The sequence below is a fragment of the Bos grunniens genome, chromosome 26 (genome assembly GCF_055505025.1).
Source record: "Bos grunniens cultivar Pamir isolate PY7600 chromosome 26, Bosgru_T2T1.0, whole genome shotgun sequence".
Taxonomy (NCBI): domain Eukaryota; kingdom Metazoa; phylum Chordata; class Mammalia; order Artiodactyla; family Bovidae; genus Bos; species Bos grunniens.
The window spans coordinates 9149009-9174112 of record NC_141190.1 but is presented as its reverse complement, the minus strand read 5'-3'; the positions used below and the strand labels follow the sequence as shown (position 1 = coordinate 9174112).

The 25104-nt window shown below is 40.4% G+C and overlaps 1 protein-coding gene across 50 annotated transcripts in view; it reads left to right on the top strand.

The window, feature by feature from the left end:
• The window catches only part of SGMS1 (sphingomyelin synthase 1), a 323569-nt gene that overhangs the window by 224710 nt on the left and 73755 nt on the right, over positions 1-25104 (top strand). The window lies entirely within an intron of this gene.

Here is a 25104-nt window from a genome sequence, read left to right as displayed (position 1 = left end):
TACTGGAGTGAGGCCTATACTTCTCAACAACCCACATTTCCTCCAGACCTTCATTCTCAAGCTGTCATTGTGTTTAAAAGAGGTTTATTCTCTAAAAAATTTGTTCACCAAGGTCTCAGAGTAAATTGTGTGCTCCTGTGGTTGGGGATAAGGTAGGCCAGAGGTGGTTAGATTTTTACCCTGTGAATAGAATGAACAAAAGGGCTGATAGTTCTACAGTTACTGTGCCTCTCTCTGTGCCACCTGTTCCCCACCAAAGTCCACAAAAGCACCCACAGCAGGAGTCCTTCCCCACGATAGAGACGACCGTGTGCTAGACCTCTGCTGGCCAACACTGTAGCCCCTGGCCACTTGTGGATATTTAAATACAATTAAATGCAACATTCTGTTCTTAGTCATGCTAACCACATCCAAGTACTCAGGAGCTACATGCCTGGTGGCTGCCATCGTGGGGTGGAGCTGATATAGAACATTTTCATCAATTCACCCCAGGAAGATGATTCAGCCATAAGAAAGGATTGGATCCATTTTCTTATGGACTGGCTCCGTCTCCAGGGAATTCCTATATAAACCAAAACATTTCTAGGATCTAGCAGTTGAGTCTTTTAGGCCAAATGAAGATATATTATTGAACATCATAGTTTTCCTCCAGTTTCAATTTTGAATTCCAGCAGAGCATGACTGCTTTTGAGTCAAGGTGAATTATCAGCACATTATAATGTAACTGGTTCGTTAGGGACTAAGTAGGAAAACAGAAGCCGTTTTGTTTACAGTTGAGGGTATTTAGTGAAGTTCCTCCGTAGGTAATGGTACAGCAGAAGCCCAAGGAAGAAACCCAGAGATTAGCCCCAGCCAGAAGTCACTACTGTCCTCAGGCTGGAGGGACTAGTGGTGGAGGCTGTTACTGAAGCTCAGGGGCAGATAAGAGCCAAAGCCCCAGAGGAGAACCCAAGATACCAGCAGATAGTAGCAGATAGAAAGGTGAGAGGTTTTCCACTTTGCTGTCCGCTCTGCTCTCCAGTCTTCTGCCACTGCCTCCTGTTGGTTGAATCCAGCAGGCTGATTCCCTGTGACTCTGCAGAGCAGAGTTGGGGACCAGAGGGATGGATCTGTTAGCCCAGGGCCGACGCAACTGGTATCTGTTGATAGAGACGGCTGTTATATATAAGGTGGCCTCTAAGGTGGCCCCCGGCAGGCACGCACAATCGTGCAGTTTTCTGTATAGCACTTACCAGATTGCTTTCTGTGTTTCTCTCTTGAGAGGAACCAGAAGTCCTTGGCGGCAGGGACTGTGTTACAAGCATCTAGGTATTTCGGGTCCCTGGCATATAGTGGGTACATGTTTAGGTTTTTAACAGATTGGTTTGCAACTTACTAAAGTACATTCTCTGGAAGATGTGTTTCTCAGAAAACTTTTCTTTCTTTCTTTTTTTTTTTTTAAGAATATGTTTGCATTTGCTGGGATTGCAAAGAGTCGGATATGACTGAGTGACTTCACTTTCACTTTTCACTTTTCACTTTCTCCTAGAGGGTAGGAAGGATGAGGAACCTAGGACTATCTTAACACGAGTAAGAACAAGAGCAGGAGAGGGGAGGGCCCGGAGATAGGGAACCAGGGTAGGAACATTCTGGGGAGTTCATTAGGGTCTCATAAATAAATGTCTGGATGAGCCTACTTATCACAAGGGCTAGCTTCTCAGAATCCCTGCAGTTTGTCATTTTGGCCCCAACTAGGGAAAAGCAGAGGCCTCTGAAAAGAACATGCCCTGGCAACTAAAAATACTAGACACTGATTATACAGAAATGTAATTCCTAGTATTATAGAAGAGAAACCAATTCTTGGTATGCTGTCAGCTTTGACTTTTTCTCCCAATATTTTAAAATTTATTCTAATCTCAGATTTTCTACACTGAGCCCACTACTGTCCTGACTCATGTGATGATTTATGATAATAGTAAATTTGCACCTAGCGGAAAGAAAGTATTCGATAAATATATGTTCACCAAGTGAATGGGCGTACGGTTAGGAGTCATAATTAGAGCATTTGGCTGTTTTTCATAACACGAAGTCCCTGTGGAGAGTGCTGATCTAAACCGTGTGTTTCATTATCTACACTGTGTTGCATAGCAGTATTCACCATGGTTGGGCCTTGTCTCTTTCCTTCACAGCTGTTGTGTAAGCCCGGCACTTTGGGGTTCCTTGAGCCACTGAGGCAGACCAAAATTCAGAGGCAGGTAGAGTGGTCTCCTATAGGACGATGGTGGTGTCATGGGGGCGATTAAATAACATTATACAATTTTGTTTTTAAGCCAAGAAGCTCTGATGGCAGGGAGGATCTTACATCTCCCTGGATTGTAATCACCCACATGACCCCCTCTGAAGGCCACGGTGTAGGCAGTGACAGTGGTTCCAAGCAGGAGGGGGACGTGTTCCATTTAGGAGAAATCTGGAGTAGAATCGGTGGGATTTGGTGACCACATTTATGTGAGGAAGGGATGGAGTGGGGCAGGGTGATGGCATTCTTGACCTACGAGAGAGTACCTTTCCCTACTGTTCTTTTTCTTCCTTCCCTCATATTCCAAAAAAAAAATCCTTTTTTTCACGACATGGAATTTAAGCTTACAATTAATTACACGGGTCTAATCTAACCAGGAGATCCTCTAGGGAGAACCACACCTTTTTCCCCCAAAGTACTTTTCATCTAAGTGGGGAAACAGTTTTAATACAATCAACAAATCATAGAACTTCTTACCTTCTGTCCTTCTATGACTGTTACTTAGAGTTTTGTTGAGAGAATAACTTGAAAAGTGAGGAATAGAAATGTTGGATTTTTCTTGTCTCCCTTTTTAGCTGTATTTGTTTTCTGAACAGATCTCCTGATCTTTGGAGCCTGGAGTACTCAGCAGAGTAGGGCTCAGGTTCTCTGTGTGTCAGAGTGCCAGGTGTGGATAACTGAAGGCATGTCAGGTACTGTGGGCTGGGTGCTGGATTTGTGTTTTGCCTATGCTAGCTTAACTTAATCCTCACAGCGCTATATTATAGATAGCAAAATTATATATATATATATATATATATATATATATATTTTTAGAAGTGAGCAACTGAGGATGAGAGAATATTGGTAAGTTTAAGGCCATGCAAACAGGGACAGAATTGCAGAATGTTAAGGCCTGATTGAATGAAAGAAGAAAGTTCTGAGAAAAGGGTGGGCTTTTCCCCCTCCTTATGCCAGTTATCAGTTTACGGCTTGCCAGTCACAAGCTCACACTTTACTGCCTGATCTGCAAAAATGGGTCTGGACCCCTGACACATTTTTTCACTAGCTCACTTGCATGATGTTGTTAACCACTGTTGGTAGAAGACGCCAGAAGGACACTGCTGGGAGGAAGGCCCTGTGCCTCCTGGGTCTGTTGTGCTCCTTGGCAGCCCCGTGCTGCATGGGCAGTAATTAACATCCTCAGGCTTTGAACACTATATAGTTTGATTACCTATGTTATCCATATAGAGACTTATCACTAAGGGTGCTGAAGATTGTTTCTTTCCTTTTCTTTTTTATTGTTTGCCTCTTAAACCTTGGATAAATACATGGATAATCAAGAGTTGGTGCCATTTATGAAATGTCATCCAACCAGATGACATCCCATGCTTTTTGTTTAATGCATGTGAAGATGTTTGTTCTAACTAGAATTATAATTGTTGTTTAGTCGCTAAATCACGTTTGCAGCCCCATGGACTGCAGCATGCCAGGCTCCTCTGTCCTTTACTGTCTCCCGGAGTTTGCTTAGTTTCATGTCCACTGAGTCAGTGATGTTATCTAACCATCTCATCCTCTGAATTATAATAACATGTGAAATAATTCAATTTGAGATTTATCTCTGAGGCTTTATAAATATTTGCCAAAGGATGTCACAGTATAATATAGGGTTATGTTTTTGTCTGTACTGGGTGTTTTATTTGGTTTGCTAGTGCATTTTTTTTTTTTTTTTTTTTGGAGAAGGAAATGGCAACCCACTCCAGTGTTCTTACCTGGAGAATCCCAGGGACGGGGGAGCCTGGTGGGCTGCCGTCTGTAGGGTCGCACAGTCGGACACGACTGAAGGACTTAGCAGCAGCAGCAGCAGTGCATTTTTTTTACTGCTTTCTTGTGAATTTGGAAGAACAGACCTTCCAGAAAAGCTTTTTAAAGATTTTCCCCCCAGGTTGCTTTCTGCGTTCCATGGTTTTGAACTACTACATTTCATGGCAGTCTCTTGCTCCCTAACCCCATGCAATGCATAATTTATCATTTTGTTTGAAACATTTGAAAGGGACAAATACTCAGCCTTTACCTTGAACGCAAGTTGATACTTGATCTCTCTGTGCCGCTTTCATTTTCTCTAAGTAACTTTTTATTTTGGTGTGTTTTTCTCCCTGAGAATTCTCCTAAAGAAATGTTTAGCTCATTAAATATATTTTCGGAGGTTCAGACTTTAAATTTTTTAAAAATTAGATTTTTTTTGAAAAACAATGTATAGAGAGATAACTGCCCATAATCCTACATTTAGGTAACCCATGTTGATGTTGAAGATAAATAAAACCCAGTGCAGGTACGTGGCTAGCATACAAATGGCACCAAAAGATACAAAAAGAGAAGGAAAAGCCTCTCCTCAAATGCAGCTGTTACGTTTCTTGTGATTTCTTCCAGGGGAAAAATGGTTTTGGCATATATCTGTATCTATCTCTGCTTTTCACATTTTTTTAATAAAAGGATTCAATGACACATTTTCTGTACTATTTTTGGTATTTTTCCTGTGTGTGTGTGTTGTTTTTTATTTTTTTTAGAGCTCTTTCCCATCAACATACAGATATCTTCCTTATTCACTTTAATGTGATATGATTAAGATTTCATTATTTCTCCACATTATGAGTGTGTAGTAATTGATTTTACTATGTTTTAATTCTGGCTAGTTTAGTAACTGCCGGGTATTTGTGGGGAGGAGTTGTGGTTACCTAGTGGAGTTACTGTAGTTTGCCTTTTTGTAAATAAACATCCTGCTGATATGTCAGTAGGTTACGTTCCTAATAGTGAGATTGCTAAGTCAGAGAATAAGTGCACTTTTAACTTTGTTGTTATTCAGTCACTTAGTTGTGTGCAACTCTTTGGGATCCCATGGACTGCAGCACGCCGGGCTTCCCTGTCCTCCACTATTTCCTAGAGTTTGCTCAGATGCATGTCCATTGAGTTGGTGATGCTGTCTACCCATCTCATCCCCTGTCGCCCCTGTCTCCTCCTGCCCTCAGTCTTTCCCAGAATCAGGGTCTTTTCCAGTGAGTTAGCTCTTCATATCAGGTGGCCTAAGTATTGAATCTTCAGCTTCAGCATCATCTTTCCAGTGAATATTCAGAGTTGATTTCCTTTAGGATTGACTGGTTTGATCTCCTTGCTGTAAGGGTTTTCCTGGTAGCTCAGCTGGTGAAGAATCTGCCTGCAGTGCAGGAGACCCCAGTTTGATTCCTGGGTTGGGGAGATCTGCTGGAGAAGTGATAGGTTACCCACTCCAGTATTCTTGGCCTTTCCTGGTGGCTCAGCTGGTAAAGAATCTGCCTGCAATGTGGAAGACCTTGGTTCGAGTCCTGGGCTGGGAAGATCCCCTGGAGAAGGGAACAGCTACCCTCTCCAGTATTCTGGCCTGGAGAATTCCATGGACTGTATAGTCCATGGGGTCGCAAAGAGTCAGACACAACTGAGTGACTTTCACTTTCACTGTCCAAGGTACCCTGAAGAGTCTTCTCCAGCACCAGAGTTCAAAAGGATCAGTTCTTTAGCACTCAGCCTTTATAGTTTAACTCTCACATCCCTACATAACTATGGAAAAAATCATAGCTTTGACTACATGGACCTTTGTTGGCAGTGATGTCTGTGCTTTTTAATACACTGTCTAGGTTTGTCATAGCTTTCCTTCCAAGGAGCAATTGCCTCTTAATTTCATGGGTGCAGTCGCAGTGGCACCCTACTCCAGTACTCTTGCCTGGAAAATCCCATGGATGGAGGAGCCTGGTAGACTGCAGTCCATGGGGTCGCTAAGAGTCGGACACGACTGAGCGACTTCACTTTGACTTTTCACTTTCATGCATTGGAGAAGGAAATGGCAACCCACTCCAGTGTTCTTGCCAGGAGAATCCCAGGGATGGGGGAGCCTGGTGGGCTGCTATCTATGGGGTCACACAGAGTCAGACACGACTGACGTGACTTAGCAGCAGCAGCAGCAGTCACTGTCCACAGTGATTTTGGAGCCCAAGAAAGTAAAATCTGTCATGGTTTCCATTTATTCCCCTTTTATTTGCCATGAAGTGATGGGACAAGATGCCATGATCTTAGTTTTTTGAATGTTGAGTTTTAAGCCAGCTCTTTGACTCTTTTCTTTCACCTTCGTCAACAGGGTTTTTAGTTCCTCTTCTCTTTCTGCCATTAGATTGGTATCATCTATGTATCTGAGGTTGATATTTCTTCTGGCAGTCTTGATTCCAGCTTGTAATCCATACAGCCTAGCATTTTGCTTGATGTACTCTGAATATATTCAAAGTTAAATAAGCAGGGTGACAATATACAGCCTTGATGTACTCCTTTCCCAATTTTGAACAAGTCCCTTGTTCCATGTTCAGTTCTAATTGTTGGTTCTTGACCTGCATGCAGGTTTCTCATAAGACAGGTGAAGTGGCCTGGTGTTTAACTTTGATAAACATTACCAAATTGTACTCCAGAAAGGCTACAGAGATTTGTTATCTTTTACCAAGGCTGTATCCTTCTCAATCTTCCGCTCCCAGCCCCTGTAAATCACCAGACTTTTAACAGTTTTGCCAATCTGATAAGTTAAAAATGTTATCTGTGTATTCGCTTACTTATCTTTAATTACAGGTTTAATATCTTCCCATAGGTTTGTTGAGCATTTGAATTTCTTTCTGTAAATTGTCCGTTCTTGTGCTTTATGTTGTACTATCTTCTTCCTCTTCCCCCTCCTCTTTTTCCTCTTCTTCCCTATAGGGTTCTTTATCTTTGTCAAATTGATTTATATGAGCTCATTTTAAATTAGGGAAATTAGTCCTTTTATATAGGTATTGCAAATATTTTTTCTCCTGTTATATCCTGTCTTACAGTGTTCATTAAAAACATTGTTGCTCTAAGGAATATCAAACATTTTTTTTTTTTTTTAAAGAAATGAAAGAAGGGTGGAAATTTAGAAAAGTTGGCCATACTTTGTGCTGTGTTTAAGTCCTAGTAGTCATGGTTTGGGAGAGTGTGTCTTCTTAGCCCTGGAAGCCCCATGCCATCTGACACACCAAGACCACTCAGAAGGAGTAATGGGTACTGGTGTCCTTCCAACCTCCAAATTTGCCTAGGTCCTCAGTAATTTATTGGGTTTCTTAAGAGCAGGTGAGCTAATGAACAGCCATAACTATAAATGCCAAATTTGGCCACTTGATGAGATCATTCCTGGTGGCCAGACACCATGGGTAATTCTCACTTCTGTATCTCAGCACCCAGCACAGTTCCTGAAATGAAACACCGTGTGTTGAATTTATGGATGGAGACCAGGAGTAGCAAGAAATTCTAGTAAGAGGTGAGCAGGAATAATGAGCTTGAGTGAAGGGTTGACTTTAGAATGCTCTAGTCAGCTTGATGTGTGCATGCCTGACCTACGTATATCCCTAGTGGCCAAAGCACTTCATTTCCTACCATCGTGACCCCTCTTCATTTAGCTTCTAGACAGCAGGGGTGGTTCTAAGGTAATGATATATTATTTATCTCATGATAAATTTTATAGAATATTGAATGTGGAAATAGTGAACTGGCTCCAAGTTCACTGGAACCAACCTCTTCTTTCTTTGTGTTCACATGGTTCCCTGTCCATTGGCCAGTCAGAATCATATCTATTCTCTTGGGAATGGAGTGTCACCAAAACAATCTTTTTTAATCTACTTTTAAAATCATGAAGAGATCAAGAATGGATAGCTCTCCAAATTTCTTCAAAGAGCAGACTTCTCATTTGAACATTTAAAAAGATTCTGGTTAACAAGAATTGAGTGTATAAAGGCTTGTTTTATATATATAATATAAATTATGACTCAGCCTGTATCCAAGGAAAATATTTATTTCACTAGTTCTTTATTTAATTAAATATCTCCAGAGAAGCTTTTAAGGATTTCTTAAAAGTTTATATATATATATATAAATATAATATACACTTCATACTTTCACACATACAGAAAACCTTTTAACGGTATCCTGTAAGGGGCAGTATTATGGTACAGTATTTTCTTGGTTTGACCTACAATGCTACTCCTTGAAAAGTATCAATAAATCTTAATTTCCAGTAGGATCCTGGCCTCTTCTTCAAACCATTTGACCTAAGATGAGATGTCTAATGGCTTTGTTTACTCTTCATAGTTCCATGAAGGCAGTTGATTCTGTTAAGCAGAATTTACTGAAATAAGAGCCTTACAATAGAAGACGGATTTATTTTTGAGAAAGCTAATGCTACGCTTTGACTTCTGCAACTGTTCAGTGATATTCAGTGCAAAAATAATTGGACATCAGAACATTTAGAGAACTAGCCATTGTTGTTTTGGATGATCATGGTGCTCATTAAGCCCTCCTTTCAGTGCAGACTGCTGAAATAAGTGATGATGTCATTAATTGGTCTTAACCAGATAAATTTTTTTGTAGTTTGATAATGGCACTTTTCTTTTCTAAACAGGATATCGAAATGAAAGATAAATGGAGATGTTTAAAAATTCCTGGTTGTGACAAAGGGAAGCTCTCAAATGATTTCTTGGGCACAATGGTTTTGTACCATTGTAATCCACTTTGTATCTCCAGCTTTAGCTTATTAATCAAGTTGACTAAATAAGGCTGACAGAAATTCTTTTGTAAATTTGTCTTTGACATTTTATACAGGAGGATAAATGAATAAGGCAAATGGACTCTACTTTGAAAAATGAGTTTGTAAAATCAGGGATGTCTGTGGTTTTGTTCCACTCAGTGAGGGTGGGTTGGCAGGTGAGAGAACTTAGTGCCTTGTCAAAAGGCATCAAGTGGGCCTTAGATAAATTAAACAAATGAAAAATAAAATATTAATATCAACAGTTACCATTGTAAAAAAAAGATGCTTTGAGAAAATGCAGAACTTTTGTGGGATATTTTTGATTAACTGGTGTAAAGTTTTGGTGGTTATACACCTTTTGGAGGAATGCTTTGCAGTTGAAATAAAAAATATGACCCACTTGAGAATGAAGCTAGTGAGATGTGCAGTGAGTGGGAAAGCAGAGGCTTTGAAAATGGAAATTTCTGCATTTGATTCTGTGTTGCCCCTCAGGGCTGTTCCCAAATAGGGAATACACTCTCTCCAAGCCCCTGTTTTTTTAGTTTGTAAAAGCAAAGGTTAAAAGACCTACGTCAAAGAATTTTGAGAGAAGTAGATGAATTCGGTAGATAGTCATCACTGGAGAAATACGTGTCCTTCCTCTAAGGAAGCTTCTGGTATGTGCCGATGGAGAGAGCAGCTGCCAGTAACAGTCTGGGTCTGTTGACGTTGAATGGACCTCTTACAACATCGGGTTTCAGAACTTGCTGTTTTTCAGGAAGGCAGAGATGTGCTCTGCTATTAGAATGTGATAGTTAATGATTTTTCCCATTGCTGCCTCAAGTGTCAGATAATTGACCCTGGTTTATGTTGTACGTCTCGAGATGAAGCTACGAGTCCCACTGAGGTCAATTATAGGCAAAAGTATTTATATTGGGGCGTTTGTGTTTCTGGAGTCCTCTGCCACTGGGTCTGGTCACACAGGCTAATTATTGCCACTGTGAGACAGCAAAGTTGCCTTGGCGGCAGCCGCATTAAAACTTGGTCACAACACATTGAGCCAGGGCATTTGGGAGCTTCCCTCCCAGGTAGCCTCTGGCCTCCGTGTGGTTCACAGGGAGGTTGATTACATCATTGTTGGTCAGCAGGCTCTGATGACAGTCCAGACTTCGATCAGTGCCTGATACATCCTGATCACATACTCATATTGAACATACTTGCAGCAGTGGAACAAAAAGTCAGTGCGTGTGATTTTTTTTTAACCCCACAAACATTTTGCATTGGCATATAGCTGATTAACAATGTTGTGGTAGTTTCAGGTGAACAGTGAAGGAACTCACCATACATAATACATGTATCCATTCTCAACCAGTTCAGTTCAGTTCAGTCGCTCAGTCTTGTCCGACTCTTTCCGACCCCATGAATCGCAGCACGCCAGGCCTCCCTGTCCATCACCAACTCCCGGAGTTCACTCAAACCCATGTCCATCGAGTCGGTGATGCCATCCAGCCATCTCATCCTCTGTTGTCCCCTTCTCCTCCTGCCCCCAATCCCTCCCAGCATCAGAGTCTTTTCCAATGAGTAAACTCTTCACATGAGGTGGCCAAAGTATTGGTTTCAGCTTCAGCATCAGTTCTTCCAATGAATATTAAGGACTGATTTCCTTTAGGATGGACTGGTGGATCTCCTTGTAGTCCAAGGGACTCTCAAGAGTCTTCTCCAACACCACAGTTCAAAAGCATCAATTCTTTGGCGCTCAGCTTTCTTCACAGTCCAACTCTCACATCCATATGTGCCTGGTTGGCATATAACTTTGAGCAGAGTTCCATGAACTACACAGTAGGTCTTTGTTGGTTATCCATTTTAAATATAGCGGTGTATACAGGAGCCTGGCGGGCTGTAGTCCATATTGCGAAGAGTTGGACACAACTGAAGAGACTGAGCATGCATGCACGTGTGCACACACACACAAGTGCATGTGATTTTATACTTCTTTCTTTTCCCCCACAAAAGTAAACTTTCTTTTCATGTTTTTTTCTAACTAATGATGTATTTATATATATGCTAAGTGCTAACAGGTAATACTTATTACGTACTGTACTCTGAGTGCCTTGTGTATATCATATACTTAGTTAATCCTCATAAACTATAGTGTAGATGCTATTATTATCCTTGGATTACGGAGACAAAAAGCTGTGGCACGGAGTGGTTGAGTAATTTGCTCAAGATCTCACAGCAATAAACAGAGGAGCCAGGATTTAAATCTGGGTCATCTCTTGACTCGGAGAAGGCAGTGGCACCCCATTCCAGTACTTTTGCCTAGAAAATCCCATGGACAGAGGAGCCTGGTGGGCTGCAGTCCATGGGGTCGCTAGAGTCGGACACGACTAAAGCGACTTAGCAGCAGAAGCAGCATCTCTTGACTACTACTATATCAACCTTCCCCTTCAATAAGAAAATTAAGATAGTTAAAAAGAACATTAAAAAAGAAAAACATCTAAATCCTATGTATCCGGTGACATCCATTTTCAGCACTTTGGTGCACTTACTTCTAAATTTCTTCCTTGAACTTTGATGGAAAATCCTCTCTCCCCATTTCTACTTCCAAGGGCTAATGAAGCATTGTGAACAGCTTGTTATTTATCTTCCCAAATATACATGCAAACACATGCACAGGCATAGATAATTCACATCCATTTCTTAATGTCCTACTATATGTATTGTTCTGCAAGGCACGTTTTCACTTAGTATGTGCTGGACATACTTGTCTGTATTGTATATCATCTAACACGTGTATTCTGACTGATAATCTAGTGTGAACTGTACTACTTCAGAGGATGACTGTGCCGTGGTTCTTCCAGTGTACTGCTTTCATTAATGGACATTTACATCGTTGCCCACTTTTCCCTACGCCATTTACAGTAACTGCATGTATTTCACTATGTGAAATTACTATAACTAACTTTCCTCTTATGAGATTCAGGTTGTTAGAAGGTACTAGGATGAACGTTCTCACAACTGAGGATGTGGGTACATCCTTACTTAGTTACTTCCCAGTCCCTAACCGAACTTAATACTGAGATATATTTTATACACTGTACATAATGTAAAATTCACCTCTTTTAAGTGTATAGTTCAAAGAATTTTAATGTACTGAGTTAAGAAACCACCATAAACCAGTTATGTTAATGGAACATTTTCATTGGCCCAGTGAGACCCCTTTTGCCCTTTTACACTTACTCCCCGTTCTCATCCCCAGCCCCAGATGACCACTAATCTACTTTCTGTCTCTACAGGCCTTCTCTGGACATTTCACATACCCTGTCACTTTTAAGAGTTTAATCTCCATGAGTAGTATTTCTTTTCTTATTCTGGAATAATTTGGCTCACATAAACTCCTGGCTAGAATTAATTCATTATATTAGGGCTTAGTACTGTCTTTCTTGAATATTATTATTATTATACATTTTTATTTTATGTTCCTCAAGCTGCGATTGCGAGGTGTCCTCAGTAACCCTTGCCATATCAAAAGAGAACTGTTGGTGGTTTTCAACTTGTTTAGTTAATTTCTTCATGTGGTGGCTTGATAGTAATGGAGATTCTTGACTTTGAGAATATGTGCTGATTTCACAGAAGACATGCTACTAAGACATGTCAAGAACTTACCAGAACCTCACCTTTGAGAAGGGATGCCAAAAAGTTCTCAGCTGTGATATCCCAAACCAGTTTGGGGTACTAAGTGTTACCTTCATATTGCTTAGAAAAGTTGGGCAACCCATTTGGACTGAACAACTCTGTAGTGTTAAAACAATTTAAAAATTGTAAAAGTTACAGTTGCCATTCAGTGCTTTTATAAACTGTTTTGAATGAAAAGCTGATAATTTTAAAAGGATAATTTCATTTCAATATTTATTATTTCAACATCTGATTATCCCTGCAAATACTTTAGATGCCTGCTCCCTGCATTTGTAGAGGTGTGAATAATCTGATTATGTTTATATCGTCTGTTTTGGGATTTCCATTTGAAGTACACACATATTTATTTTTGTTATTTCAAGTGAGTAATTACTATTGCCCAAAGAGCTTTTCATTTTTAAGAAGCTCAGAGAGAGTAGAGAAATAAGGAACAAGCCTGCCTCTTTTATTGATGAGAAAAAATGCAGTATGCTATTAACTATATGCTAAAATATTTGTTAGCACACCAGAACGTGAGGTCCAGGTGTGAGATTATTTCTGTGTGTAGTCTTTTGAAAGTATCTGGTTCATGGAAAAGATAGTCCGAAGTCATACACTGAAGAGATGTGAAATGATTCAGCATCACAGTTCTCAGATGCCACATCACTTGTTGAGGCAAATTTCATCACCATCATCCCTGCATAGGCCCCCAAACTCATTTGCCTTTAGCGGCTCCTTTATGAGTCAGTGATTAACTTCTGTGGAAGGGAAAAGCTCTTTCTTTAAAAGCAATAACAGATTTATCTTGAATACCTTTGAAACCTGAATGATTGCTTAGGTAACAGCTGTTGCATCTTATGATCTTTGGCAAATGGGAAAGGAAGCTTTCTCAACTTGTGTTTGTCCTACACAGAAAAAACCAAAGCAATGTAGAGTTGTCGATGCTTACCCGGAAAAGGTAACTCATGTGTATAGAGGCAGAGAGTTGTAGACATCTAGGTACACCCAGGCACTTTGTCCTTCAGAACTTTTAGAAATTGATTTTCTGTTTTCATGGAAGGGGAGTGAGCTGTGATCAGCTGTGTGTGTCCTTGAGTGTCATCGGAATGTTGTTCAAGCTGGCTATGCCCTCTTCTTTTCCCCTTTCTCTTTTGATTTTGTGTCATGGCCAATGCCTTTCATTTAAGGATTGGACCCGGTCCGTCCCATACTTACTCTTTCCTGTACCGTTCAGTGCTTTCATCGTGCTTTATTGTGCATGTGTACGATTTCAAGCTGCAAGATCCTTTCTTAAATTGGGCAGGGACAGTATAAGCAGACACTGCTTGTGACCATGTATCCTGCCTGGTACCCACAGAGCACCCCATCCTGAGTGAGCTCTTACCTAGGTGTGCAGTGAACCAGCACCTCAAGGATGATGATCTGCTGTTTGCAAAGAGTGTACAATTTGAATCTCTAAATCTAGCAACTGCATCAGGTATCTTAGATGGTCAGATTCACTGCAAGAGAACAGGTTGTGGGAGTATTGATGTAAAGAGGATGAACTGTTTTCTGGGGAGTTTTGTTTGTTTTTGATCTTATAGTACATTAATTTTGAGTAAATTTAATAAATCAACTGATGTTCACATTTTGAGTGCCCCATATTTTTATAAGATTGTGCATTATTTCCAAGTGTATATCTTGTAAATAATGTTAACGTGCCATATATAGCTTTCTAACAGAGCCCCTGAGTTCTTGCTTAGGGAATCATTGAGGTGTGGGAACCCAGCTAATTATAAGAGAATCTTTTGAGTTCTTTAAGGAGGCAAGATGTGAAAAATAATGCCATTTGGGGGATGTGGTTGTTAGAAGGGTTTGATGTGAGGAAGTATACTACTAAAAGCAGCTATGATTGATTGAGCACCTACTGTATGCCTGGACTGTAATAGATACTTTATAATTATTATTTCAATTAATTCTATGAAGTAGGTGGTGGTGTCTATATCTTTACATACAGGGAAACTGACCTAGAAACGTTAATTTTCCCAAAGTCACAGATGGAGTTTAAATCTAGTTCTTTCTACTTCGTAACTCATTTACTTTCAAACTAACCTGTTCCTTGCTATCCCTGGTTCCAAAATATCTCCCCCTCTACAGTCCTGTGTTTTAACTTCCTTTTTGTATACTCTTAATCTGCTTATAGATAGTGCTTATACCACTTATAGATAGATCTTCTGAAATGCCCATGTCCTGGGGAAAAGAAACACCTTTGTAATGTGAATTGACTTTGCTTTACTTTGCCCAGCTCCTAGCTGAGCAGACTTGGACTTGAGATACAGAGGGTTGTAAATGCAAAGGATAGAGAAGAGGCAGTGTTTAACCTTGGCCTCCAGACAGACTGCCCTTAGAGCCCCCTCTACAGAGCCTGCTGCTGCTAAGTCGCTTCAGTCGTGTCCGACTCTGTGCAACCCCATAGACGCCAGCCCATTAAGCTCCCCCGTCCCTGGGATTCTCCAGACAAGAACACTGGAGTGGGTCGCCATTTCCTTCTCCAATGCATGAAAGTAAAAAGTGAAAGTGAAGTCGCTCAGTCATGTCCGACTCTTCGCGACCCCATGGACTGCAGCCTACCAGGCTCTTCCGTCCATGGATTTTCCAGGCAAGAGTACTGGAGTCGGGGTCCTTCAGAGCCCAGGAACGTGCAACCTCCAGAGGACATGACTGCTGAAAAGGGGGTGAGATTTCATCAAGGCCAGCCGTCTCCCTTTCATTTTTGCTCAAGTTCTTTATCAAGGAAAGATAAAGATCAAGTTCTTTATCAAAGAAAGAAGAAAATAGAGTGGGAGAGTCCAGATCTTGGTTTAGTTCCTTAGGGAAGGTTTTTTCAAGTACAGTTAAGACCCATAGTTGGATGATTAATCATATGAGAGTAGAGATAATGAAAAAGTGACACATGCCTACCATCAACATTTTATTAAACTTAGAAATATCAATGCTAAAGGGATCGGTTAGTCTTTCATTTAGTGTTGAGAGTGTTTTCTTTGGCTCTCAGCCCTCTGTTTCGTGTTCCATATTGTCTTTCCTTCACAAACCATAATCTGATGCGCCATCGATGATGTCCAGTCTTTATTTCTTTAAAACCAGAACATGAAGACTTTCCAAGCAGCTCAGTACTGAATCCGTCTAGATTTTAAGTTACATTTTCCCATTAGAGTCTTACCTCCAAGACACCTGATTTTTCAGCAGTCAGTTTTAGCTATTTGCATATTTCAGGTGTTTCTAAAGCATTCGGTTTAGTTTTATAAAAACAACAGCCCACTTTTTTCAAACTCAGATTTCATTTATTACTTCATATTTTGTTAAATTATGTAATAACAGAAACAGGTAAACCTGCATAAACAGGTTTAGAAGTGGATGTAACTTGAGTCTTGGTTAAGCATTGCACATCTGCCAGCAGGAACAGAGCTGTCAGGCTGGTCTTAGTTAATTCCAGTCAGTGACAGTGAGTGGTTACTTAGCCATCCACATGCTTTAGTATGTTTTGAGGGAGGGGTTAATCTAGTCTAAGATTGCTTAAGGTATCCAGGGGACCCTACCAACTCATTACTATGCTTTTTATTATGAATTGCGTGATGAGTTGTAGACGTTCAAGATGCTAATCATCACAGTAACCCATAAAGGTGTTTTTTGGTATCTAATCAACAAAAACAAGTAAGCATGTGGCTAGAGTGAGCAGGGCATGGATTTTGCCATTACTTCAAGGTTTGCTGGCTTCCCAGGGGGTGCAGTGATAAAGAACCCGCCTGCCAATGCAGGAGAACAAGAGACACAGATTCGATCCCTGTGTTGGGAAAATCCCCTGGAGAAGGAAATGGCAACCTGCTCCATCATACCTGCCCGGAAAATTCCCTGGACAGAGGAGCCTGGTGGGCTACAGCCCATGGGGTCGCAAAGAGTCGGACACAACTGAACAGCTGAGCACATGGCTTGCTATCTCATGATATCCCTGGAGTCGAGGGATAAGCTCATGAGTTAGACGTGAGCCAAAACTCCCAGCTAACTCAAGTGCTTCTGCCAAGCTCTTCCTGTTACGTAAAAACTAAAAGGAATCCATGCAGATTACAGTGTTATTCTATTTATGATAATTAGTTCACAGAGTGTAATCAGTTCATGTCGTGATTTGTTAATTTGGTACATTACTTCATTGTTTTTGCTTTTTAGTTAGGCAGCAGTTTCATTTGTAGCTCAGTCAGTAAAGAATCTGCCTACAGTGCAGGAGACCTGGGTTCCATCCCTGGGTTGGAGAGATTCCCTGGAGAAGGAAATGGCAACCCACTCCAGTATCCTTGCCTTGAAAATCCCGTGGACAGAGGAGCTTGGTGGGCTGCAGTCCACGAGGTCGCAAAGAGTTGGACACGGCTAAGCAACTAACACTAGACAAAAGTTCATACCACTCATAACTTGGTCAACCATTTGGTGTTGAATGAGAAGCAAAAACCTAGAAAAAGAGCAACTTTGACTCTTAACAGCCTGAACGCTGGGGTCAAACTTGTCTTGCTTTCCTGCCTCTCAAATTAAATTAGCTATGACTTAAAGCAGAATGTATAGACAGCTATTAAAAAAAAAAAAAAAAAAAAAAACTCTAGTTTTTTTTGCTGTTGCACGTTTATTTCACATAATCTCAGATTTATTTTTATTTGCATTTCATAGTGCCTGGCCCCAGAATTTGTACAGACCTCTTGAAAGACCACACCTTCTGAGAAAATTCACACTTGGAAAGTTACCGATAATTGCATAACAAGAGAAGTTTCTTAGTGGATATGGTTCTTGATCAAGTCGGGAAAAATTCTTCCCTGTCATGTGTCATAAAATACTGTCCAGAAGGCACCTAACATACCAGGGGAAAACCAGCATTATGCCATCACCCATGTCACCAACCCTGACTCTCATTTCTCCTGAAGAAGAAGTTCACGTGGCTGGTGACACTTTGTTTTGGAATCCACATAACACACACTCAGACTTATTAAGTATGAGCGCTGAATCTTCACGTCTAGTCCAGTTGTTAGATTTGGCTCAGGGATTCCTGGTGGGCACAGCAAAATGAGAAACCTTGTGAGATTCATATTATCCATAAGATGGGAACTGACCAGTTGTTTTAAGAAAAACAAGTTTCTTCTAAAAGTTCTGAGAGGGACTTCCCTGGCGGTCCAGTGGTTGAGCCTCCACACTTCCACTTCAGGGGGCACAAAGTGAGTTTGAGTTTGAACCCTGGTTCGCAACCTAGGATCCCACATGCCACAAGGCATGGCCCCCCCAAAAAAGTTCAGAAAGGAAGGATGTGAAAATGGAATATAAATATTTTTGCCCTTTAACCCAGAGAATGTCCTTACGTGACCGTTTTTCCTCCAGTTTTTATGTGTCTATATATAAAGAGGATGTATGACTCAGGGGGCAAAGGTGAGGAATCTGGACATTTGGGTAGGCAGTACCTTGCTCAAGGAAGATTGAGCACAGTCTCCCGAGGACACATATGAGCAATAAGGTTCTCCTTTTTTGGGACTTTTGTCAGCTCATCTGCAACATCTTTTTCAGCTGCCCGTTCAGCCATCGCTTTGGTTACCTGTATCCTGGATGTCCATCCTAATAGAAAACATTTTGCCCAGGGAATCTTTTTTTCTTGTTGAGAGACAGATATCAGATCCACAGTCTGTGTAATTATCCCCAGTAATTCTTCTCGGAACTTTATCAAATGGAATTTCTGGTGTATCATTGCTTAACAATGCCTCCTTATCTCCCAGTACTAGAGTTTCTCAGATATTTCCTGATTTCCTTATCAGCCTCTGAACCTAAAAAGGAAATGTGGAGTGAGTGAGGAAATAGTAAGAATGATAACACCTCCCCACCCCACCCCTGTCACATACACACAGAATAAAGCTTCAGTGTGTATCTTCCTGGTAAATGGCAGATGGTGATTTTGGCATCTTTAGATTTTTATCATCCATCTGATATGAGGTGTTCTTGTCAGTTTGACCTTTTTGCCTTTTTTTTTTTCCCTCTTGTTGACCTGATTTTTGTTTTTTTTATATATATAATCATATTTATTTATTTTTGATTGTTTTATAATATTGGTTTGATTTCTGTCATACATCACCATAAATTAATCATAGGTTTACACATGTCCCCTCCCTCTTAAACCTCCCTCCCACTTCCCATGCTTTCCCACACCTCTTGGTTATTGCAGAACCCCAGTTTGAGTTCCTTGAGTCATGCAGCCAGTTTCCACTGGCTGTCTGTTTTACATATGTCAGTGTATATGCTTCCATGCTGCTGTCTGCATTCACCTCACGCTCTCCCTCCTCTCTTCCGCCCTTGCCCACACATCTGTTCCCTGTGTCCCTGCTGCCCTGCACACGGGTTCATCGGCACCATCTTTCTAGACTCCGTATATATGCGTTAATACGTGACATTTGTTTTTCTCTTTGACTTATTCCACGCTGTATAATAAGCTCCAGGTTCATTTGCTTCATCAGAACTGGCTCGAATGCATTCCTTTTTATGACGGAGTAGTGTTCCAATGTAAGTATGCACCACGGTTTCTTTGTGCATTCATCTGTCAGCGGACATCGAGGTTTCTTTAGGGAATCTGGAAATATTTTCATTCTTTGAGGAAGAGTTTGTAAAAGCCCCGTTGCCTGTGGGGACTTCAGGGTGGGTAATATTTGGGTATACTTTTAGGTTCGGGTCTCACCTTGCTCAGAAAATGTTGTGTGAGTGGGTAGGTTATGAAATAGACAGTGGTTTCACACAGTATATTGTGTATCAACTCCCTGTATCGTGCAACTTAAAAAAACAATTAAGCAGTAGGCGCTCCGGTAAATGTTGGTGAACGCATGAGGCTTGGTGGAAAGAGCTTCTGACTGGCGCTCTGGTTAGTAGTTTCTTATGCAACATAATTTTTTTGCTGTATTTGTTTTAAATAGCCCTTAACATTTTGTCTCTATACTAACTGTCTCCACTTGGCGTCTGTATATTTCTTTCATTTACCTCATCCTTCCTGCTTACTACCCAAATACACACTTGCCCTGTGATTTCACCTCCTTCTCCTCCAACTCTTCCAAGTGTATATTCTTTGTGTTTTTATTTATTGTATTTTGTTTCTGTCAGAAGAAAGCCTAGCTGAACATTTATGTAGTTTTGGCCTGGGGAAAAAAACTTGATACCATTGACACAAAATGGTAACTGAAAACTACAAAGAAATAAAAAATGATAGAAATTAATACTTGAATATTAAATGCCTGATATATGTCAAAAAAGACTCGAAGAAAAATTAAAAGGTGAATGACATGTAGAAAGAACATTTCTTACAGTCAAGTATATAATAGAAATAATAATACTAATTGTTATTCTGCAGTGTTTTATACTTTACGTTACACGTCCACACAGTTTATTCCACAAAGACTTCATAACAGTCCTGCAAAGAAGGTAGAAAGTAAGGTTTCTGAGCACAGGCACTAAGGACAGGTCATTCTTGGTTGTGGGCCGTTGCCCTGCTGAGTAGCACCCCCTGGTCTTTACCTACAGGATGCCAGGAGTCTCCCGACCCCCACCCTCGCCCATATTTTGACAACCAAATGTCTCCAGACATCACCAGATGTCCCTGGAGGACAGAATCATCACCAGTGGAGAACCACGGCCAGAAAGAAATAGTATCTCCTTTTTCATAAGCTGGATGAAACTCTAAAAAGTCAGTTGTTTTGCCCAAATACACCCGTCCCCTAAGTGACCTGTAAACCGGACAGTTACAGGACACTGCCATGAATGCTTTCAGTAAAACACTAACTGCCTTCAAATGGATTGTCTGTCTTCTATTACAGACATCTCTGAACTCACTTTCTTCTCACTTGATTCAGTCATGATTTTAGGCTTTTTTCTTCCCCCAAAAGAAAAACATGCCGTTATAAGTTTCAAGTTAGAAATACACGTTGAGAAAATTTTACAGCACATGCCTCACTTTTTTTTTCCCCCAAGGAAGATTGATTCTATCTTAATTTGTACAGGATTTATGAAAAAAGTATTACTCTTACAGCTAATATACCATCCAGCCTTTATGATCCACCTCTGTCAGACACATAGGAAACACTGAAAGTATTCTCTTTCTAGGAAAGAGAATTTTCCTATGACTATTCTCTACAGAATAGAATATTCTCTATGACTGGGAAAGGTAGTCATATACTGGGATGTAAAAGCAAAGTTGAAGACACTTTGATTATATGACCAAAAATACTTCCAAACAGACTTGAACTTCTGTTGAAGCTTTGTGAGTTTCCTTAATGATCTGACAGTGTGGGGTCTTATTCAGTGCGATAAATAGCAACTCTTTCTTTCATATTATCGTCCTTTCCCCATGTCTGAAAAAATACTAGATTCTCACGTTAATAATTCTAAACACAGACACTTCAAACGATTGATCAACTGTGTCTAAGCAGTGTTCTTCCTCTTTTCAAACTGCTTCACAGCAACAACAACAAAAAGAAAAACGGAATTGTTTCATGTAATGCATTGCCATCCGTATACAGACTGATAAGATGAAAGAGTATTTGAAAGTCAGGGGAACATGGTTACAAAGCATACCTTCCATGACATACACCAGTGACCCTTCTTTGATGATGCAGCTGTCTTTGCCGTACTCCACTGGGTACATACAATCCACAGTCTCTTGGGTCTGCGACAGCTCCAAGTTCTTCATAAAGTCATTGTCATTGGATCTCCTTTATGAGATTCTTGGACCTGTGGTAAGAGAGAGAAGATTTACTGGCGCAACTGATAAGTGTTTTCAGTTTTTGAGGTAGAGCAGAGCCAGAGAGTGTCAGGCATAGTGCAAAGGCATTTTCTTGTTCAGTTCAGTTGCTCAGTCGTGCCCGACTCTTTGCGACCCCATGAATCGCAGCATGCCAGGCCTCCTTGTCCATCACCATCTCCTGGAGTTCACTCAAACTCAGGTCCATCGAGTCAGTGATGCCATCCAGCCATCTCATCCTCTGTCGTCCCCTTCTCCTCCTGCCCCCAATCCCTCCCAGCATCAGAGTCTCTTCCAATGAGTCAACTCTTCGCATGAGGTGGTCAAAGTACTGGAGTTTCAGCTTTAGCATCATTCCTTCCAGAGAACACCCAGGGCTGATCTCCTTTAGAATGGACTAGTTGGATCTCCTTGCAGTCCAAGGGATTCTCAAGAGTCTTCTCCAACACCACAGTTCAGAAGCATCAATTCTTTGACGCTCAGCTTTCTTCACAGTCCAACTCTCACATTCATAGCAATCCAATAATTTCCTGACCAGCCTGAGAACAGAGTACTTCCATGGAAGCAGGAAAGACCTTGAGAAATTTACCTTTAACTATCACTTAATGAATATGGGACCAACAAATAAGCAAAATTACACAATTCCATTGTGTTTTAGGACCTTTTTAAACCCAAAGATCATGGGCAAGTCAGTGGACGAACATTTTAAACTGAAGCTTGCAACTTAAAGAATGAATAGGAACAAAATACAACAAAACTTTGTAGAACACACAGTATTATTTCCATGTTTATATACTATAAAGAATATCACGATGTATTACACACAGTTACAGTAAAACACAATTTGTTTATCTTTTGGGTGCCTGTTCCACTAGATGATATACTCCATGAAGGCAGGGGTCATCTTTATTTTTTTTCTCTATTATGCGTCCAGTGTCTAGTATGTCAGTTAAAGTACAGATGTTCAAGAAGTATGTTGGATTAAAAAAAAAAATATTATAGAATTGATACTTAATTAGCTGTTAGGAATAAATGGTATAAATGTGATAGTTGAATATTTATTTCTTCAAGCAGCTTAAATTGAGGTAACCCAGGCCAACAGGCAGATAAAACTCTATTGAGCGGCGCCCGCCGCGGCCCCAGGCAGACTCGCGAGCAGCGGCCGCGGCCGGCGGCCGAGTCGGGAGGATGCGGCGGCGCTCGCGGATGCTGCTCTGTTTCGCCTTCCTGTGGGTGCTGGGCATCGCCTACTACATGTACTCGGGGGGCGGCTCCGCACTGGCCGCGGGCGCGGGCGGCGGCGCCGAAAAAAAAAAAAAAAAAAAAAAACCACAACAACAAAAAACTCTATTGAGCAAGTTGTTTTAGACAACATGGCCTGGACATGGGATTAAAGAGGTAGCCAGTGGGGAACATGTTTACAGATTCTCTGAGAATCCATGGTTAACAGGACAGTTTTTCAGAACTTGAAAGAGGGTGATCATTTAATTCTTTGTGATAAGAAGTGCCAGATGACTTCCTGGGATTAAAAATCAAAGTAGAGGGAAAAGGAGAAATACTGTGTCAGGAGCTACACAGAGTATTGTCAGAGTAGTCAGAAACTGGATGGGACAAACAGAAAGACCTTAGCAACACAGGGTAAGCACAGGTGGAGGGTAAGCAACACACTTGGAATCTTATATTAAACATCTTAGTTTGGAAAGCATCTGGCTACAAGCCAGTCTTCATCCTCATTTGCTCAATGAGTGGCTTTTAGGGAAGCGACCTGCGGTGGTGAACGCTGACTACGGCGTCCGCACCCCCCAGTTCTGCCTGACCTCCACTCTCGGCCTCAGTCCAGCTGTTCCAGCCTTCACACATGATGTTTGTGATGATTTGGTTCTGAGTTAATAAAAAGGTGCACATCAAAATGAAAACAATGTAAAATTTATTGACGTGAAAAATGTACTTAAAACGTACTGTTGTGAGGCAATTAAATTATTTATGAAGAGTGTTAATGACATAGGATGAATTATACTATTTTTAAGTGAAAAAGCAGGATACAGAATTGTTTTTAGAATTTGAAAGTATGTGTGTGTGAAATGTGAAGAAAATAGGCTTTCACATTTGAGTCCCAATCCTAGGCCTGACATGTATTAAACGTTGAGCAGGTGGTTTTACTTTTCTGAATTTTCATTTTATGATATGTAAAATGGTATTTAAAACTACCAGCCACCAACAGGGACATGAAAAGACGCTCAGCATCTCTAGTCATTCAGTTCAGTTCAGTCACTCAGTCGTGTCCAACTCTTTGCGATCCCATGAATTGCAGCACGCCAGGCCTCCCTGTCCATCACCAACTCCCGGGGAAATGCAAATTAAATCCACGATAGATATCACCCCCATAGCTATCAGAATGTCTGTCACCAAAAAGACAGGAGATAACAAATGCTGGTTTGAATGCAGAGAAAAGGTAACTCCTGTGCACTGTTGATGGGAATGTAAATTGGTACTGTTACTATGAAAAACAGAATGGTGATTCCTCAGAAAATTAAAACCAGAACTACCGTATGGTCCAGCCATTCACTTCTGTGAATATATCCAAAGGAAGTGAAAACAATAACTGGAAACAATATCTGCATTACCATGCTCATAGCAGAATTGTTTGCAGTCGCCAAGACCTGAAAACAACCTGAGCATGCCTGATGAATGAATGGATAAAGAAGTTGTGGTGTGTATAGATACAGATGTGCAATGGAATATAATTTAGCTCTAAAAAATGAGAAAATCACCATTTGTAACAACATAGATGAATCTAGAAGGCATTATGCTAGGTGAAATACATCAAACAGAATGACAAATACTCTATGATCTCACTTTATGTGGAGTCTAATTTAAAAAAAACTCATAGAAGTCAAATTTATGGTTATGAGAGGTGGTATGTGGGGGGAGGAAGAATTTGAGAAAAGATGGTCAAAAGGTACAAACTTCCAGTTATAAGATAAATAAGTACCAGTGACATAATGAAATCATGACTAGTGAAATAATGACTATAGTTAATTACCATATAATACATAAGAAAGTTGAGAGTAGATCCTAAGAGTTCTCACCCCAAGGGTAATTTAACTATTTTTTTCTTTTTATTTTACCTACATGAGATGATGGATGTTAACTAAAATTATTGTGATGATCATTTCCCAATATGTAAATCAAACCATCATGCTGTTTTGTACAGTTTAAATACATATGGTGATATATGTCAATTATTTCTTGATAAAACTGGAAAAAATATGTGAAGAGTGGTAAAAATACAATGTTACTTTGAGTAAATGATGGATGAAAAGGTGGTGGAAGTAACTGCAGTTGGGGTAACAGGAAGAGTAGTAATAGGGTGTACAGTCATGACGTGGAGCAGTATCAGAAGGAAGGAAGTAAAATGTTGGCATAGGTTGCCTTTGATGACATAATTATATATTTTTTCTTTATTCTTTTCTCTATAAAATTTTCTAGAACGGGCATACTGATTTTTTTTTTTAATATGGAAAACTCTTATCAAAGGTAGTTCCTGAAAAATAACTGTGCTCTGAGGAAAAGTAAGAATAATAATATACTGCTCATTCACATCATGACTTAGATACTTGGTATTGGTTGACTACTACTGGTATATTCACTACTACTCTTTTCAGTAGATTCTCTTTCACATGGCCTGTGTCTAAATGCTAATGATAGGAATTATCACTTAATAAATGGATAGTGATGGATGGCCCAGTGGTTAAAGGCTTCAGAATAGACTCTTAAAAAGCCTTTTTTGGTGAGAATTTCACTTTAGTTAGA